This window comes from Prionailurus bengalensis, chromosome D4 (assembly GCF_016509475.1).
Source record: "Prionailurus bengalensis isolate Pbe53 chromosome D4, Fcat_Pben_1.1_paternal_pri, whole genome shotgun sequence".
In the NCBI taxonomy this organism is placed as follows: domain Eukaryota; kingdom Metazoa; phylum Chordata; class Mammalia; order Carnivora; family Felidae; genus Prionailurus; species Prionailurus bengalensis.
In genome coordinates this window covers 93,140,284-93,154,914 of record NC_057359.1, presented here as the reverse complement: position 1 = coordinate 93,154,914, position 14,631 = coordinate 93,140,284, and positions in this window count along the sequence as shown.

The following is a 14,631-nucleotide window of genomic DNA, read 5'->3' as shown; positions in this document are numbered from 1 at the left end:
GGTAGGGGAGGCCCAAAGCCACACTGCCCCACACCTCCCCCACGTGTCCCCCAGCTTCCCCACCCCTCACCCACCCCTCACCCACCCAGCCCCCACCCCTCCTCCACCCAGCCCCCAACCTCCCCCACCCCCACTGAGCCCCCATGCCTCCCCCACCCAGACCCACTCAGCCCCTACCCAGCACCCGCCCCGCCCCCACTCAGCCCCCCCCACCACCCAGCCCCCACTCAGCCCCCACCCAACCCCCAACCTCCCCACCCCCACTCAGCCCCCACCCCTCACCCATCCAGCCCCCACTCAGCCCCCACCCCTCCCCCGCCCAGCCCCCACCCAGCCCCCACCCCACCCCACCCAGACCCCACCCCGCCCCCACCCCTCCCCCGCCCAGCCCCCACTCACCCCACCCCTCCCCCACCCAGCCCCCAACCTCCCCCACCCCCCCAGCCCCTCCCACACCCTCCCCCACCCATCCCCCAGCCTAGCTCGCCGGGTCTTGGTGGCTCTGCAGTGCACATGCGTGGCATTCAGACCGGGTGCCTGCCGAGGAGGTGGTGGGAACACGGCGTTCCCTTGGTGCCTGGCCAGGCGGGCCAGGCGCCCTCCCTCCTCCACGCAGGCACTTTCGCAGAGGCAGCGAAGTTCCCGGAGGCCACCCATCCCCAGACACACGCCCGGCCCCTGGGCCTACAGGCAAAGCAGGTGGGCCCCGCCCGCTGTGGGCTGTGGGCGGGGTGTCAGGACCCCCACAGTGCTTATACCTGGCCACTGCTGACACCCCCAGACCCCACCCCCGCCCGCTCTGGGCCGGACTGCCTGGGGCCGGGTCGCGCCTCCTCCTCTGTGTCCCTCCACCCCAGGCTCGGTGCTTGTCTGCCCCTTCTCCACCTGCATCCAAGCTTGTCTTGGAGACACCTGCAGCTTTGAGCACCGGTGTGCGGCCGCCCTCGGGGGGTGCCCACAGCGTCCTGTGCTTCCTCCTGACACGGGGCCCCTCGGGGAGCCGGAGCAGGGCGTCCTCCCCGGACAGTCGTGCAGCCCCGCACTCACGGACTCTTCCTTTTGCTCCTGCCTCCTCTGCACTGCCCCTGGGGCTTGTTCCTTCCCCCGCCCGGCTCCTGCCGGACACATGGCCTCTCCAGAGCTCCTCCTCCAAGAAGCCTTCCCAGTCTGCTCCTCCAGCATCATCTGGTCGAGGTGGACCTGGGGTGTCCCTCCAGGGACTGAGGGACAGGGCTCCCTAACCAAGGCTCACCCGCTCTCACTCACCAGGCCCCCCCCCCGGCAGACACACCTCTGAGCTGGCACAGGCCGAGGTCTGCACCCCATCCAAGAGCAGACACCCTCCGGGACCACCGAGAGGGGTCCCCACTATTGTGCTGTCATCAGCCTGAGGCAGCGTTGTCTAACCCCCCGGGAGCACTCACATCAGCCAGGGGTGGAGGGAGGACGTGGGGACACAGCCGGGGGCCGAGGGAACCTCCTTTCTCTCGTGCTATGGGAGAACCCCACCTCCTACGGCCTCCCAGGGAAGTGGGTCCACTGCCCCCCATCACCCATGTGTCCCCCACCATGGCGAGAGGGCCGGCCGAGTCACCCCAGGCCACCCAGGAAGGGGTCTGACCAGAGCTGGCACCCTGGCTTCCCTGCCCCCGAGGCCAGGAGCCCCGCTGGTGCCCACCGCCCCCCCCCCCCAACACACACCGAGGCCGCCCACAAACACCTTGGTGCTGCCCAGCCCGCGCCTCTCCGGGAGCCCCCTGTGCGGCAGAGAGGGTCTCGCGTCCCAGCTGGTGCCCGTGAGTGACGCCAGAACGGTAATTCCTAATTAAATAGAAGAGAAAACCGGGGACCGAGGAGCGATGACCCAAATCGTTGGATCGTTGGATCTCGAGGAACGAATATGCCGTCGGTGCCCATCGCGCCGCGGACACATGGCCATAAAGCGGCGACAGAAGGGAGCCTGGCAGTGAATATGGAAACCCTCTTTTCGGGGACCGTGCGCTCGTAAAGGGGCCGCTTCGCGGAGAGCCCGCAGAGGGGCAGTGGCAGCCCGGAGCTTGATTTATCCGCGCAAACGCTTTGTGGTACTTGAGATTAATACAAATATTTAATAAAGAATCAGGGTGGTTTATCTGTAATGCAAAGAGAATCACATTGCCTATACTTTTATTACTGAAAAATTGGAAGCGGGGAGAAATAATGATGGAAACCACTGTATAAATGACAAAAATACCCATTCTGGTTATGTGCACGGCTCTACAACCTCCCTCTACCCTATAAACATAATCTATTCGCGCGGCTCCTTCGGCGGATTCCGGAGCCCGCTCTGCGTTGTGGAGTTTAATATCACCCTGTTCTCCACGGCACAGGGAAGTGATTAAATAAGAAATAAATTTGGCTGTCACTGCGTTTAAAATCAAATCAAGGATCATTTGTTACCCAAAATGAACCGGGTCTCCTTCCCTGCCCATAAGCAGGCCGCTGTTTGCCGAACCATTTAGAAATGTATATACAGTAAATTCGGCACATAATGGCTTGTACTATAATATGATCTTTATGGGCTCCAGCACCGAGCTGCCGGAAGGACCGTAAACAGCACATGGCTTTTTTAATTTAAAGTCATAGGTATGAGACTTCGCAGACCCGTCTCAGATCCATCTGAATCTCGTTGGCGGAGGCCCCGCGCACAACGTGGGGCCGCCGCCCCAGATCCCCTCCCGCCCCCACCTCCTGCCCTTGCGTGGCGGAGGGGCCGAAGCAGAACTGAGGGTGCACGCCCTGACCCTAAGCCCCTCGAGGGGCAGCAGGGCCCGGAGGAGGAGACAGAGCTGACCCCACCCGGCGTGACTTTCTCACCCGAGAGAGCGTCTGCGGGCCCGGGGCGCCCAGCGATGGCTGAGAAGCAGAGTGGGCAGAGGAACCAGGAGCCGGGATCCCAGGCCGGCCCCGGGATGGCCGGTCCACGGGGCTCAGACGCCCTTCCGAAGGTAGGGCCCCGGAGGTGACTTTTACAAGCGTTCCCAACACAAATGTTTGCCAGGCTTCAGTCCTGAAAGGGGTCAATGCGCTAACCCGTGCACTGGGAACCCATGCCTTGGGAAATGCACTAACCCATCACCCTGGCGGTGTCCAGCCAGACAATCCAGTTAAGAACCACGTGGGCGTCCCTTTCTCCCAGGCCCAGAGAGCTTGCCCGCAGTCCCGTCAAGCAGGCCTGTCCCCTGCCCCAGGCCAGGAGCCCCGGGCTGTTCTCTCCACACCCTGTCGGTCCGTCTGGGACCTGCACCTGCGCTCAGCTCAAAGCTGCCTCCCACTCAGGTGTCAGCGTCCGAGATGCCGTCACCAGTGTGTGCACGGCTGCTTCTCTTCCAGCCCGACGGGAGACGCTCACCCCGGCCCCTTCTCCCCGGCCTTCAGCCCCCGCTCCCGCCTGGGGAGGGGAATGCTGGGGGATGGCCAGGGGTGGCCATGGCCGCAGGGCTGCAGGGCTGGGGTTAGAGCAGCGCCCCTGCCCCAGCCAACGCCCACAGCAGGTAAGGGCAGGGACAGCTGGCAGTTGCTTCTAGTAGGGAGACTGAGGCCCAGGCAGAGGCAGGAGTGCTTCAGGGTCACGGCCTGGAGCAAAGCTGGCCCTGCCTGCTGTGACCTTGAGTCCAGCTCAGCACCCTGACTTCCGAGTCTCCCCCGCCCACACCAGCCGCCCCCTCCCCTGGAAAGTGGGGCCTCTGGGGGGAAGCACGTTAGTTGAGCAGGGTCAGGGCCTGGAGCCGGGACAGAGGTGCCTCCACCAGGCCCAGAGGCCCCAGCCCCAGCTCTGACCTCTCACCCCGGGCCCCATCCCAGACTGAACCCCCTTCCTTCCACGGGACATCCCCCACCCCCAGAGTCCCCAGCAGGCCCAGGGGACTGTTCCTCCCGGGGCGCAGGGGACGCGGCTCTCCAGTTCGGGGGACTCGGGCGCCTGTCCCCGTGGGCTGGACGCGGGCGAGCCCCTCCGCGGGGCGGTCCAGCAAGCATCCAGAGAGTGTCCGCGGCTGCCTGCCACCTCATCAGCGGCTCGCTGTGCTAAAATGTGCGGCATAAACTTAAAAATTAATTGCTTCACCTTCCGAAGCGTCTTTGACCGCCCCAGAAAGGAGATATGGCTGATAACCATGATTTTAAAGTCAATTCTTGTTAGAAGATTGTGTTTGACCAAATGTCTTCTGTGAGCTCATTATTTTTACATTTTCTCCTCCCTCAAAAAAATCTTTTATGTATATTTTGTCCCTAAGAAAATGCGGGACGGGCCACGTGGATGGACACAGCTCCCCCCTGCCTGGCCGGGGGCAGGGCGACCCCGGGGGCTCAGACCCCTGCAGGCCGGCCTGGCAGTTGCCCCTTGCTGGACGCCCGAGGCGGGGGCCTCAGGGCCTCACAGGCCCCTGGACCCTCAGAGGCTGCTCCCCGGTGACCTGGTTCATAGACGAGGGGGCCCAGATGCAGGCGGGGAGGGGCGGCGGGGGCCTGGAGGCGGGGGTCCAGCACGTTTTCTTTCCACCACATTCGGCAGGACCCCTCTCTGTCCCTCGGCCCCAGGAGACAGGTCGCGACGGATATCAGCCCCTTCCGAGGCACAGGTGGGGCTCCTAACCAGAGACTCTCGGCCCTGGGGAGCCACCCTCAGTATGCCATGTTCACACGTGTGTGTGGGCACAAGTGTTGGGGGCACAGCACTCGGGGGCCGAACACCTTCTCCCCGGAGCCCCTGAGCCTGAGGCCAGCGCAGGGCCCGCTCTGCCTGCGTCCCAGGGCACCTCCGCGCCCCCGGGGTGTCCGCAAAGAAAGCCAAAGGCCGAGGGTCCGCCAGCCTGCGAGGACGGCCCCCCGGCTGCAGGCGGAGGGGGTGAAAGCGGCTCCCAGACCCCCTCCTGAAGCAGGTTGATTTTTATTGCCTAGAGGACAACAAATCACTCTCTGACAATAATCGGAATGAACAGACACTTAATTATGAGGCCATGAGACAGCACGATTATTAATTTCAGAGTGTGCAACCCGGTCCTAAAGGCTGAGCCTGGACACTTACCGCGGGCGCTCCTGGGGGCCTGGGGGCAGTCAGAGGCGGGGGGGTTCCAGGCACCAGGGCGAGGGCCGCTCCCAGGGAGCCCCAAACCTCTCCCTCCAGCCTGGAGAGCCTGCGCTGCAGGGGAGCGGTGTTGCTTGGGCTCCGGGCCCCCCAGAGGCTGCCCAGCCAGCACGCCCCAGGGTCTGACTGGGGTGAGACCGGCCGGCCCCTCGGGCACGCAGGGGTCCGTCCTGAGGTGTTACTTCCTTCCTGGAGGGCCCAGCTCTGCTGAGAAGGTCCTGGGCCTCAGTCACCCCAGCAGGGCGGGTGTTGGCAGCCGTGTCGCAGGAAAGAGGGGGACTCGGGGGTTGGCACAGGCTGACCTCAAGAGGTGGCCTGTCCCCCAAGCCTCGGTGACACGTGCTCCCTCCTAGGGCTTCTCCTCTTTTCCCACACCTCCTGTCTCCCCAGAGTTCGGTAATTCCTCCCACGGCATCTCCAAGCCTTGGGGTGCCAATCCTCCCGGGCCTGTGGGGCCTCGGGGCCGCGGACGCTGCTCTGGGGATGAGGCGGGGGGGGGGGCGCAGGGGGGCCGCAGCCCCGTCGTGAGGTCGCAAGACCCAGCGCACAGCGGCGGACAGCCCTCCCCGGCCACCAGCGAGAAGCCGGGTTCCAGGCCGGGCAGCCTGTGCGAGCCGACTGCCAGCCAAGCTGTCGGCTGGTGGCGCTTGGCAGGCGGTGCGGCAGAGCGGGAAGGGGTGTTTGCAGACTGCCGCTGACAGTTTCCCAGACGAAGCCGCGCTGGTTAAACACGAGAAGTGAGCAGTGCCCACGGGCAGATCCCGGCTGGGAGGAGACGAGCAAGGCAGAAGGTGGAGATGTGGAGGCCCGTCTCCCGAGGGCTGGGCTGCTCAGGGTCCTCCCCTCCCACCTGTCCCCCCCGATCTGGCAGCCTGGCCCGGTGCCAGCCGTTCCCCCCCCCACCTGCCTGGTGCCAGCCGTTCCCCCCCCAACCTGGCACCCTGGCCCGGTGCCAGCTGTCCCCCCCCCACCTGCCTGGTGCCAGCCGTCCCCCCCCCAACCTGGCAGCCTGGCCCCGGTGCCAGCCTGGCGTCCAGACCCCTGAGGGTCTCCGCTTCCCACCTCTGCGCACGGCCAGTGTGGCCGCCCTTCGGGCTGCAGGGTGGTGGGATCTGGGGGAGGGGCCTCGACCCCTCCGATGGGGGTCCCTTCTCTGTCCTCCCAGGCGGGCTGCCGTGTGGGGTGAGCTGACCAACCTCATCTGGGAAGGAGTTTAGGACAGGCTCTCTGGCCTCTGGGTTTCTGACCCGGCACCACCATCTCCGGAAGCCCAGGCACAATGCCGCCTACCTGGCTCCCAAGGAGGGGGGGCCTGGGTGCCCCGGTCTCCCTGGGGTGGGGGCAGGTCCCCCGTTCCTGCTGGGCTCTCCCGGGCCCCTCCTGCCATCCCCCCTTGGACTCTCTGGGTTCCCCCCACCTAAGGAAAGCAGTCAGGGTGCCACCATCACCAGAAACCAGGGTTCTCACGTGGGCACCACCCCCCTTTACAAATGAGGAAACGGAGGCTCAAAAGGCCAGTCCTGTGTTGCGGTCGGCAGGGCGCCCCCAGGGCAGTGCTGTGCCCAACCCAGGGCTGGACGGGGGGAGACAAGGTCTTGATCTCAATCCAAAACACAAGTCCGGGTAAAGCCGTGCAGAGAGCCATTAACAAGTGACCCTCTGCTGCTACCCGGGATGAGGCCACTGTCCATCGCCTCCCAACCCCGCAAGGGATACTGAGCCTGGGCTGTGGGCCGAGTGAGGCATCCAGGGCAAAAGGGAAGGGTGGCTCTGGCAGAGGGAGTGGCGTGGGCAAAGGGCCTGTGGCAGAAATGGAAGAAGGCCAATGGCACATGGGGGGAGGGGCCAGAGCAACACAGAGCCAGCGTGGGGCAGGGAGGGTTGCCAGGTAAAGTACGGGATGCCCCGTAAATTTTAAATTTCAAATAAGTAATGATTTTTAAAAATACAAGCATGTCTGAAAATTGCATGGGACATACTCATACTAAAAAATTATTTGTGCATGAAATTCAGATTTAACTAGGTGTTATGTATTCTTACTCGCTAAATCTGGCCACCTTAGCCAGGGATGACCCACACTTGGGTGCGCCCACCCGGCTGCCGGGTGGACCCTGGGCCCAAGCCTTGCCCCTGCCCTGAGACGTCCTGCTGGTAGGCTACCACCTCCCTCCTGACCTTCCTACTCTTCGCCGCGAGGCCCTTTCTCGGAGGTGACCAAGAGGGGCCAGGGGCAAGCGTTGGGCCAATCGGCCCCCTTCACGGAGGAAGTGCGTGGCTGACCTTCGCCCCCGGAGGCCTGGGCACCGCAGGGCCCGAGGCAGACCCAGCGTCCCCGGCCCCCCGGCCCAGCCTCACCGGGCATCCGCGGGACCGACCGAAGGCTGTGCTCAGACCCCACCCGGCCAGGCCACCTGCACAGGCCACCGGCTCCCCCTGAAGCAGGTGATAGACGCCCATTTTTTAGGGCCAAAGCGACTGATTACCAATCGTGTGGCTGACAGTTACAGGAACGGCAGGAGGAGGTGTTAATCTGCTCGAGGTTCGGAAGCCGGTTTCCTCCAGTCTGGAGACGAGGAACCTCGCCTCCTGTCTCGGGGAGGACAAAGTGACCAGATTTATTGCAGCCACAAGAGATCATCATGCACTCAGCAGCTTCCAGCCCCTGGCTCGAGGGGAAGTGGGGGCCCCCTGGGGACTGAGCGGCAGAGGGGGGGGGCCTGCTCCCGGAATCCCCCACCGGGTGGGAGGAGGGGAGAGCCTGGGGAGGCCAGTGCTGGGAGGGACGGGCCAAGGCCGGGAAGTGCCCCCCACGCCACCGCCCCCGCTCAGCGATGCTCAGGGGCTCCCCTCCCTGCCCCTGTGGCTCCCTGGGCTCCCCACCCTCCTCCCCAGCCGCCCGCGCCAGGCCACATCCAATCTCTCTCACAGCCTCAGTTTCCTTTCCTGCAAAACAAAGAGCAGCTTCTGGAGGATTCCGGGACACCCTCCAGGCCAGCCTGAGGACGGCACCTGGCCGGTTGGGCTCGGCCACTGAGCACTGCTGGGCCCTGGAGGGACAGGGCTCTGCAGACCAAGGGTCCGGGCAGGGCGGGTGTCCAGGGCCGGCCGGGCTGCAGAAGCCAGCCTCGCTCCCCGCGTGCACCCAGGCGCAATCCACACGATGAACGCGGTAAATGATTGCACCCTCAATAATCAAAGGATAATCATCGATGGGTCTTTAATTTCCATACAATAACTGTCTTATTAAATCTAAATTTAATGTGCTTCTGGAATCCTTAATTTAAAGTGTTACTGCACCCGCCATCTGCTCCAGTAAATACAAATGCAGGGAGCACGTGACTCCAGGCAGCACGGAGACAGGTGCCGGCCTCACTCGCGCAGCTGAGGCTCCTGGGCCGGACCTCCTCCCGCCGGGGTTGGCCCGGCTTCTCTCCGGGGCCGGACCTTCTCTCCTGGCCCAGCTTCTCTCCTGGGAGCGCGGCCCCAGAGCCAGCCCGGGAGTCTGCCTGCAGACAGGGGAGTCCTGGGCCTGGCATTCGAGGCCGCAGGAGCTCCCCTCTCTCCCCGGCAGGGCTCTGCCCTGATGTCCCTCAGCGCTCACCCCGGGGCACCTCCAGCAGGAAGCCTCTCCTGGCCCCTGACGGCTGCCCAGAGTGCCCACAGACCCTCCCGGGACACGGGCCAGGGTCTCCGCAAATGCACAGTGGGTGCCTGTGGGGCCACTGCCCCAACGGGTGACCCTCATGACCCCCCATCCTGGACACTGGACTCAGAGAATCGGCTGGCTTCTCCTCCACGTGCTGGGTGGCCGGGGGCCACTCACAGGGCCTCTCTGTAAAGGGGACAAGATAGTTGACAGGCCTGGGGGAGGGGAGCCTGGAGGGGTTGGCGGACCTTGGTGGGGATGGAGAGGCTTCTGGTGACGCCTGGGGGGCGTCGGACAGGGAGTGTACTGGCTCTTTGGTCCCTTCCCCTTGGCCTGCTGGATGGCTGCCTTGCCCTGCACCTCTCCAGCCTTGTCCCCAGCCCTCCCTTCCCCAGGTTTCTGGAAGCAGCTGCCCTTGGAAGCCCCTCCTGACCCAGGTCACCCCTGGTCTGGAAGGGGCCGCGTAGCTCGGTCTGGGGCCAGAGCGCCCGGGGCTGGCTCTGTGCTGCACCGGGCCTCCCTCCTGCTCCACCGTGTGGCTAACGGTGCCCCCTCGCCCCTGTCACCTGCCCCCGCGTGGGCCGGGCTTTTGCCTCCATGCTGTCCGCTTGAACAAAGTCAGTCACCTCTGGCAGGTGCGGATTTTCCACCCCAGACCTCATATCGCAGACAAGGGCTCACCCGGGGCAGAACCCCCCCCCCCCAATTCTGCCGGAACACCTCCCTCCTGCACCTGTCTGCTCAGCACTCCGAGCCCCCGGGGGGTTGGCGGGACCCCCGGCACCAAGCCCCTATTTGGGACGGTGTCGGGTGGAGGGTGACGCCCAGCCCGACTCAGCCCCACCACCCACTGGCCGTGAGGAGTTATTTTTGAAATTGTGGCAAGATAGGGGTGCACCGGGGTGGCCCCATCGCTTAAGCGTCCGGCTCTTGATTTCAGCTCAGGTCATGATCTCACAGTTCGACGGTTCGAGCCTCGTGTCCAGCTCTGCGTTGACAGCACGGGGCCCATGTGGGAGTCTCTCTCTCCCTCTCTCTGCTCCCCCTCCACTCGCTCTTTCTTTCTCTCGAGATAAACAAACTTTAAAAACATTGTGGCGGGGCGCCCGGGTGGCTCAGTCGGTTGGACGTCCGACTTCGGCTCAGGTCAGGATCTCGCGGTTCGTGAGTTGGAGCCCCGCGTCGGGCTCTGTGCTGACGGCTCGGAGCCCGGAGCCTGCTTCGGATGCTGTGTCTCCCTTGCTCGCTCTCTCTCTCTCTCTGTCTCAAAAATACGTTTCGAAAATTAAAAAAATAATACATTTTAAAAATCGTGGCCAAATACGGCAGAGACAAGATTTACAGTTAAGCGTTATAAACTGCACCGTTCGATGGCATTAAGCACATTTCTGATGCTGCAGCCTTCACCACCCTCCAGTTTCAGAACGTTCCCCCCAAAAGGACACCGTGTGCCCATAGTCAGCAGCCGGCCCCTGGCGCCAACGACCTGCTTTCTGTCTGTGGAGCTGCCTGTCCTGGACGTTTCACGTGGCATCCCACGCTGCGTGTCCTCGTGCGCCTGGCCTCCCTCACGCAGGGCCGCGTTTTCAAGGTTCCTCCGCGGGAATCCGCATTTCCTCCCTTTCTCCTGGTGGAGGAACATCCCGCCGCCCCGGGGGGCCCCCCCCCCCCCGTTCACTCGTCTGATGGTCCCTCCCTCTGGCCGCGGTGAATAGCGCTCCGGGAACGTGCGAGGACGGGTTTTGGGGTCCTAACATCGGTCTTCAGTTGTTTGGGGCGCGTGCCGGGGGGGTGGCACGGCTGGGTCCCGCGGAAGGTCCGCGTTCGGCGTCTTGAGAACCGCGGCCCCGCCGGGGGCACAGACGTGTGAGCAAGCGTCCTCACGGCGGCGGATCCGCCCGTCGGATGGAGACCATCACTGCTTCCTGTGGCGCGTGAGGAAGAGCGGCCAGGGTGGCCCTCGGCACGTGGGTCCGGCCGTGGCAGCCACAGTTACTGAGCCCCTGCTGCGCACCGGCCACTTCGTTTGGTGCATCCAGTCGGTGCTCTATACATAGCAAATAGGGGATTTCCGATTTCCGATTTCCATGCCACCTGGGTGAGGTAGAAACTGTTTTCTCTAATTCACAAAATCTCACACAGGTTAAGTGACTCCAGAGTCCCCCAGCCAGAGGACGGGGCCGGGACCCTGTCACAGCCCATGTGGCTCCCGAGAGCAGGGCCGCCGTGCACATGGGTGCAGGCTGCTCACTGCACAAGGATGCCCGGCTGAGGGGATGAAAGGGGCTGCCCGGGTCCCATTCTGTCCACCCCCATCATGTGCCCGGGAGCTGCCTTCGCCCAGGGTGCCTTGTCGTGACCAGCGCAGAGGTGCTGGGCGTCTGCTGAAGGCCTGGCCGTGTCCTGCCGGGGGCCCACACTGTGCCAGGCCTACCCAGGGAGCCCTGGGGCTGCCCTCTGCTGTGTGTGTGTGGGAAGCAGGGACACAGTGTGCCTCTGATGCAGGAACGGGGAGAAGGCCAGAGACAGGCCTGCCTCTCCGATCTGGGCCTGCACGTGCCTGGGCCCTGCCACAGTGGCCCGGGCCCAGCCTCTGCTGGAGGGATCCCCAGGAGAAGGCCGTGCAGAGAGGCACCCGACTCCGTGCAGGTGTGAAGGCTGAGGGTCAGACCCTTCACACTCCTGCTTTCGGCAGAGGAGGACCAGCGGGGGGGCCGCAGTGACCGTGTTCCTGCAGTGTGCGGCAGGCCTGATGGACACGGTCGGAACAGAGGTTCCACTTACAGAGGACGAGACTGAGGTTCAGAGTGGCCAGGCCCAGGCTGCTCTCGGCCTCCCCTGTCTCTCAGGAAATTGGCTCTGGCTGCCAGACCAGCTTTCCCTGGATTCTCGGTACAGAACCACCCTCCAGGGGTCCGAGTATGTGCGGCTGGGGAACCGGATTCCTGCCTGAACAGAACCCACCCGGCCAGCACTCCCTCTCCATCATGCACGGCCCCTCTGAGGCCCCAAATCCTCCCGGCAGCAGCGGCCTGATCCCATTTCATGGAGGGGAAAGCCGAGGCCCAGGGGAGTCAAGCACATGCCAAGGCCGAGGAGGGAGAGCTCCGCTATACCTCCCGCCCCGCGAACCCCCCGGGCGGGCCTGGCCTACCTCAGCCTCGGCCCCTCCGGAGTGAGCCCCTCCACACAGGCGCGTTCAGAAAGTTCCATGTTTGTGGAGCTGGCTTCCGCCTGGATCACAGCCTCAGTCCTCACGGTAATCGACTGCTCGCTAATCAAATTGATTTCCATTCCAATGAGTCCTGCCTGCTGCCTACATTCCAGGAACCGTATTTTGAGCACAGACATATAATCAAACGGCAAAAAGCAGAGGGCACAGAGGGCCTCTCTGCCAATCGAATAAAAGCTAAATGGCCCGAGCTTTTAGGCCTAATCACTTCTGTATTCCCACCAGGGCTGGGTCTCCAGCAAAGCCCATCTGATCGAGGCTGGGCTCACCCGAGCATTTTGGCTTCAGGTCCTAATATCCCCCTCAGCCTTGCCGGTCTCCCCTGATCTGCCGGGGTGGCCTGATGGTTCCCTTCCAACCGAAGTCCAGCTTCCCCTTCGGGAGGGGCTCTGCCGCTCTGTCCTGGAGACGTTCCCGGGCCCGGCGCCGGGCGGTGCACCCCTCCTCCTGGCATGTCCTCTGGGACTGGGGTGGCCGAGAGTCCCTGGAGGCCCCAGGGCACAGGTCCAGGAGCCCAGGAGCACAGGGCACCGGCCCTCCAGCCCAGGCCGTCCCCGGTCTGTGTGGAGCCCTGGCCTGGGGGGGCTCTCGAAGGGGCGCGTCGGGTCCTGAGGCCCAGCGGCTGCCCAGGGCCTGTGTGGAGACACAGACCTCGAGAGCCCCTGCAGCCAGTCTCTGAGCCCAGAGGGACCCTTTGCAGCCCCTGCAGGGCCCCCAGGGGGGGAGTCCGGGCCTCCCCCTCCTCCTCTGCCCTCCATCCCCGCCTCCCCGCCCCACTGCCCTGCCCAGTGTCCCCAGACAAAGAGCTGGGCCTGTCTTCTCAACCCACTGTATTGGCCATGGGGAGAGGCAGCCAACCCAAGCCCGGAGCCGCTTCCCAAGTGTCAGAGTCTGTCCTGGGCCAGAGGCCACCCCTCCCTGCCCCAAGCTCCACCCCCCATGACCTCAGTTCCCCATCTGTGTGGTGTGGGTGACCACAGGAAGCAAAAAGCTGGGAGCACCTGCCCCTCTCTACAGCCCATCAGCTCTCAGGACCTGGCGTGGGAGAAGGTGGGCAGGGGCTCTGTGGGCTTCCGTGGGGGCGGGGCTGTGTGCCGCGGCCACGCCCCTGTGCTGGCCCCGGGCTCTGCAGGCTACAGAGCCTGGGGAGAGTGGTCACGGGTGATGGCCTCCCCACGAGAGACCGGGGAGCCTTGTGGGCGGGGGCTCCTGGAAGTGATGGGGGCCCTGGGGCTGAATGCAGAGGCCCCCCCAAGAGGGAGCTCTCAGAGTTCCTGTGGCCGGTCACAGTGTCCCCCTCAAAGCATCACCCCAGACCACAATTACTGCCTGCTGGCCCTCGGCTGCAGCTTCAAGAACTCTGAAGCCAGGAGCTGCAGCCAGAATAGGGGTGGGCACCTGCGTGGGTCCCAGCTGAGACAGAGCTGGCCCGGGCCCGGCCGGTGTCCAGCAGACCCTTAGCAGGAATCTCCGTCTGGCTTCTGAAATGGCGTTCGAGGCCGGCCGACTTGGCGAGCCGTGTGCAGGGCCGTGAGTTTCCCTCCCTGTTTCTTTGGGTGGTGGGGCTGCGGTCAGGCCGGAAAGCGTGAGGTTGCCTCTGTGTCCACGCGGACCCTGAGGGGTCCGCTCGACCCGCTCACCTCCGACCGACACTTGGGTTGCTCCCACCTTATGGCGCGAGGCTGGCACCTTAGGACCACACCTGCCTTTTCTCTGGGGACCCTGACTGGGGAAAGTGCCCACCGGTCTGACTGGAGCCTCTTTGTCTGAAAGAGTCTCCGAGGCTCCTTGTCACCCCTCGGAGGTTGGAGCCCCTCGGGGTGACGCTGAGCCAGGCTGCCCGCCCCTCCCCTGCTCTCCCAACCCCAGGGGCCACCCAGGCAGGTGACTTCCGCTCTGGGCCCCTCAACCCTCATCTTCCTCAAAGAGCCCCGGGTCACCCGGCAGGCCAGGCCAGGTGCCCCATTCCTTCCCTCCTCAGAGGAAGGGCTGAGGGCCCCCCTCGTGGTGGGGGTGAGGAGAGCCTCTGAGCCTCAGTTTCCCTGTCTGAAAAACGGGGCTACAATGAGATCGCCTCACAGGGTTGTGTTGGGGCTTCAGTGAAGTCCTGCACGAACACCAGACCTGCAGAGGTCAGCAGGGTCAAGCTCAACTCCACCCCCACCCCCGGGAGGCCCGAGGTACGGTGTGGTCTCCCGCAGGGGTAGCAGGTGCGTTCCTCCCCTGCCCCAGCCCCCTCAGGTCCCCACAGGGATCCTGGCCATCTGCGTGTGCTGTGACTTTGGGGGGTGTCATTCGTAGTGACAAAAGTAGCCAAAGCAGTTCCCCACCAGAGACCTGAGCCCAGCGGCTCCGGCTTTCAGGCAGGTGGGGAGGACTCGGGGTCTCCCGGAGCGAGGGCCCCAGAGACCCTGCAGCCCAGAGGCCGAAGCCGAGGTCCGGAGGCGGGAACATGTGCGTCCATATCACAGTTCGGGGCTCCGAGCCAGGCCTCAAATCATCGGTCTCGTGCAGGCCAGGGTCCCTGGGGGGATGGAGGACCAGGGGCCCGGGGGGTGGGGGGCGGCTGATGGATGAAGGATCGCACAGCTGAGCAAGCAGGGCCCGGTCGGCAGGGAGGCGTTTCGG